The sequence below is a fragment of the Polyodon spathula genome, unplaced genomic scaffold (assembly GCF_017654505.1).
Source record: "Polyodon spathula isolate WHYD16114869_AA unplaced genomic scaffold, ASM1765450v1 scaffolds_1489, whole genome shotgun sequence".
Taxonomy (NCBI): Eukaryota; Metazoa; Chordata; class Actinopteri; order Acipenseriformes; family Polyodontidae; genus Polyodon; species Polyodon spathula.
The window spans coordinates 1-5172 of record NW_024472968.1 but is presented as its reverse complement, the minus strand read 5'-3'; the positions used below and the strand labels follow the sequence as shown (position 1 = coordinate 5172).

The window sequence follows — 5172 nt, the reverse complement described above, 5'->3', positions numbered from 1 at the left end:
TGCTGTGTGCTCTGCACTGCTTATCCTCTGGTTCCTTTCAGACCGCAGTTGGAATGTCTGGAGAGATAGCCCAATCCACCTTTTCCAGAGTGCTAGGCAACTTTTTGCATGTCTTGCTGAAAAGGGCAGGCCAATGCATATCATTTCCTAAGGATACTAGCATAACTGATGTTGGCTGAGGCTTTTCCAAACAACTCAGTTTCATGTTGAGTGACCTCAGCTGTAAGGACTCTCAGCTCCTTCTCAGAAAACTTTTCTTTTCCGTGCGCAAAGAGGACTTTGCTGTCTTGCTTTGACATATTTTTTTTTGTTTGTATTTTCATGCTCCGCAAATGTCATCCAGCACCTACTGCTCTCTGCATTCCTAACTCCGTCACTTCTGGGCTGCACGTGCGGTGCTAAGTAGGCTGATGGGCTCGTTGAGACCCTCATTATCAGAATTATTTGTGCGTGTTGAGTAATTTCCATTGCTCTTAAGCTTATATAGGGCGCAGTGCAAAATAATTTCCTGTCCGCAATGCAATTTGAATTTTGCATCCACACTTATTTACACTGCACTATACTAACATCTACCCCAAAGTGTTTTCAGGGCTGCAGCATGTAAAACAAAATACATGTTCAAGACAATAAGAAGGTGAGCAAAGATAATGCTGCATCACATAACTAGAACATAATACCATTACTGATTGTACATTTCACAATTATTAATCAAATTAAAACTTTCTATTAGTCAATTCATATCACAATTATAACAAAGTACTGTTTTGAGTTACACTGTTTTGAATTAATTGTTAAAGTCGAAACATCTTTGTAATGATTAAAAGCTGGTAGAAAATGAAAGTACTATGTTATACCTTGTAACTAAGAATGTTTTTCAATTAAATAAAATAAACACCAACGCAATCACAATTGTTTCATTTGTATTATATTTGCATACTAGGGGCATCACATTGGTTTCACATTTTGCATCTTGTATGCACATTGTCATCCTGTAGGTGATGATTTAATTGATAGAATTGACAGATGATATCTTCCAAACCAGTGACCTGCTACACAAATCAACAGTATGCAATTCCCATACAAAACTGTGAAATTACACACAATACAATTTTGTAAAAGATTAAATAAAATAACAATAATTCAATAAATAGAGCATTAGTGAGATTCACAGTGCTATCAGAAATGAGAGTATATACATTGTATAATCTGTGTAAACTGTGTGGTTTAAAGGTGACTGTCCCTATCTGTCATATAATGACACCACTGCTTTACTTACAATTGAGTATGATTGGGTAAATACTCACTAAAATTATGCATTATATAACAACAACAACAACAATAATACAGTAAAACAAAACACAAATGGCATAAAGATCTTTTCCTCAGTGCCTTCAAATTGTTTTCTTCTAGTGTACGTCATCAAAGGATGTCATGAAGCCCTTATGTTCTCCACGGCATCAATGATGGCCTCCACCCTCTCTCCTGGCAGGACTGCCCCAGCATTTGCCCGGAACTTTTTCAGCAGACTGTCACGACTCAGTGGCTTCCTCCAGTGTCCATAAAAGGTGTCGCAACGACCCTTCAAGACATTGCCTGTTGTGAGGGTCAGCAGCACCTCTGCGTACATCTTATTGAAATTGGCAGGGTTGTCCTGGGGGTGCTCGACCCGTACTCTGCTCAGGAGGCTGAGCAGCTCGGGGTGGTCCAGGAACGCTGGGCTGAACGACTGGACACTGACCTCGCCGTCCAGCAGAGCAGTGCAGGCGTTGAACTGGAAGGAGTGTCTGGCCTGGTGCTCGGATTCAGGGAAGGGACGGTTGATATATTTGGAGAGGGGGATTCTCAGTAGGATGCTCTGGATCATAGAGGGGTGGAACCCCCCTACGGTGTTGACCAAAAGCTCCCGCGCTGAGCATGCTGCGTCTGCCATCTAGTGCATGCCCAGGTGTGCAGGGAAGCGCTTGAAGGCTAAGTCCTGGTCCTCCAGCAGGAAGCGGGGATCCTGTTCCTCTGGGGAGGGCAGTGCCTGTGGCAGGTAGTCATTGTAGAAGGCACTAAAGCCAGCGCAGCCTGGGGTCGAGTCCAGGATCAGCGTGCTGGCCTCCAGGCCCCGGGAAGCCAGCAGTGCCGCCTCCATGCCGAGTCGGGCTGCGTTCCCGATATGAAGAGGTTTGGATTGAGTGGCAGCGTTGGCCATGGGAGCCCCTGCTAGGGAGGCAGCAATCGCCAGGGCGTTTGAGCACTGCGAGCGATCCAGGGAGAGCAGACGGGAGCAGGCAGCAGCACTACCCAGAGGGCCCACCACAGTCGGGGGATGGAACCTGAAGGGAGAAACACTGGCATGACCACCCTAGGAACTGAGAGAGTATTTTACATTATATATGTTTTTTAATGGTTTTAAAATTCTGATTTAAAAACAAACTCAGATAGACAAACATTTATTATCATGCCTTCTAAAAGAAAAGGAAAGTGTAATAATAATTTCCAATAAAAACAACATAATCAATGTGAGGCTAAAAAAACACTGAAAAACAGACTAAGATTTGCTTTCAAATTTAAATACGGTCTCGTTCATGCTGGAAGAATCCTGGCACACTTCCTTCTTGGCAGCACTACAGCATTGTGCCAAGTTTGTTTGGCAGCAGTCTCCTCACCTGTTGGGGATGTTTTGGGCTTCGTTGGAGAACCTCATGAGCCGGCCCTGAATCTCAATGCCCACGTTGAAGGCTAACAGGAGGTCCATCCCACTGGGCTTGGCGTTGCCAGGCAACATCTGAGCAATAGCGAGCAGGGCAGGAAGGACCGCCCCTGAGGGGTGAGTGGCTGGGTGCCAGGTATCATCGAAGTCCATTGAATGGACCTGCAAAGAAGAAAGTGAGGGCACAGTAAGTGTCTGGCACAGTGTGACATCTCCAGTGACATTCCTGACTGCGAGGAAGCCTGGCCGTGCCCCATCTTCCTACAAAAGAAACCTCAAGGACATGAATACAAACTTGAACTTTCATACACAACGGGATAATGGGAATGTGTCCTTAATACAGTCACTGCCCGATGGGCACATGTCCATTATAATGAGCACATCACTATTGTTTAATTTATATTATATTTGCACAATTGAGGCATTACTTTGGTTTTGAATTTTCTGCATTATGAAAAAGTTTTTCTCCTTTGACTTTTCATAGAACTACTCCTTAATCATCTGCTAAGTAACCTGTAAAGTACACTTGTTGGCTTTTCTCAAACAATTGCTTAAAACAAGAGATAAAATGAACATTTCAACTATTTTATGTTGAAATAATAACACATCTTTCCAAGAGCTATTGATTTGTGTATGTATATACTGATAGTAAATATTGGCAACCCAGCCTCACGATGATTTATGTTTTGGAATGCAGTATTTCAAGGGGTGTTTTCATGGAAATTAGTTGCAGACAGTGTAATGAAAAATGACACATGCTGCACAACTTGTCAGCTGCTACAATGTGCTCATTTCATGGACTACAGCTTTACAATTTGAAAGGGCTGAGCATTATGTAAACAAATTCAGAGACTTACCGCTACTCCACTGACAAAGGCTGCCAGACTCGGAGAGAGTCTTGTGTGCCATCGACCAAAGACTGAACTGATGTAATCTGGAGCATACATTTGCTGCAAAGAGAGTTAATCACAGATCATTATAGGATCTGAACGTTCTTTAAGATGGAAACAAGCAAGTTCAATTCTTGATTATCATCACCCTGGTTTGACAATGCAAATTTCAACTGGAATGGTAACTGTTCAGTGAAATGGGGTAAGTACTGAAGGAATGGTTTATATTAAAATTGTACTGCCAGGGCTCATTTCTTTGGCCTGTGTGCCCTCTGTACCATAGCCCAGTGCAAGCCTCAGCTGAAGGATTACCTGGCAGTGCTGCAGAGCCAGCTGGAAGACGTGGGAGGTGCTTCCCAGCAGCCCCACCCCGATGCTGTCCAGGATCATCCTCTTACTGCGGTGCAGCACAGTGTCTGACAGCTGGCCCGGGTGCACAGAGTGGATGAACCCTCCAAAACTGCTGGTGACTGTCTCCTCTGGGGCAGGCCTTTCCTGCACTGCAGGGCAACAAACAGCAGGTCAGTCTCTGCCTGTGCCTCACTTTAGTATTCAGAGCATGAACTCTACAATAATGGACTAAAATAACAACATCTAAACATAATCGGGTCCATTCAATTAGCGTTAGTATGAAATCCTTAAATCGACATTATTTACACAGTTTTTTTTTATAATCAAGTAGCTTTTTAAAACGTTTACCTTCAACTGCAGATTTATGTAGAAGTCGCAGGCAGGAAAAGTGCCTTGGAGTTCTCTGAAACTAATTTAAAAAGGAATCAGATAAAATTAATATGCTATATGACAGAAAACAATAATAATAATAATAATAATAATAATAATAATAATAATAATAATAATAATAATAAATAATAATAATAATAATAATGCACACATTTCTGAGAGTTTGAATGCAGTGATTACCTTGAGTGCTGAGAGCATGGTGTTGTTCAGTAGGTTGCTGTGTATCACAGTGTTCTGTCACTGAGCTGTGTATCTGCCGTGGTTTCATCCTCTTTATATATTTTTCATACCGGGATACCCATTGCCCAACAGGTTCCAAACCCTCCTTCTTTTAGTGAAACTATTCAACTAATTGGGGGGATTTTTCAAATCTGATCTGGAAATGGGTTCTGTAATAAGCAGGAAGGGGTCTGGACTCTTGGGGAATCCCCCTCTTTCTCTGTTCTGGGAGGACACTTACTGAGAACTTGGGTCAATCACACTGATCGCAGCTGGCAGTTTATTATTGTATGCTTTTATATTGAGAACTTTGCACTGGGAGACCCCCTGCCTGAATGGTCCTTCAAGATGGGCCTGATCGACAAGTTAAAAATCTATTTTAATATGTCCAGCTGGCAGCACAGTGTCTTAAAGCGAGGCATGCTGCCCTCTAAATAATTAGGTAGGAACGTATAACAATAATGTTAAACATAAAAAAAGACATGATATTTATATTATCATGCAATGCTGGCTCTGAGGATCAGCCTTGATTTGGCCTCCCCAGCGCATCAGCATGCACAACTTTTGAATTAATTTTGTTTATTTAATTATTTTTAACTTTTTTATATATTTATTGGAATGAAT

The 5172-nt window shown here is 42.2% G+C and overlaps 1 pseudogene; it reads right to left on the bottom strand.

Moving 5' to 3' along the window:
• Positions 1-906: 906 nt before the first annotated feature.
• LOC121309793 lies at positions 907-5033 on the bottom strand (annotated as a pseudogene).
• Between the last annotated feature and the right edge of the window lie 139 nt (positions 5034-5172).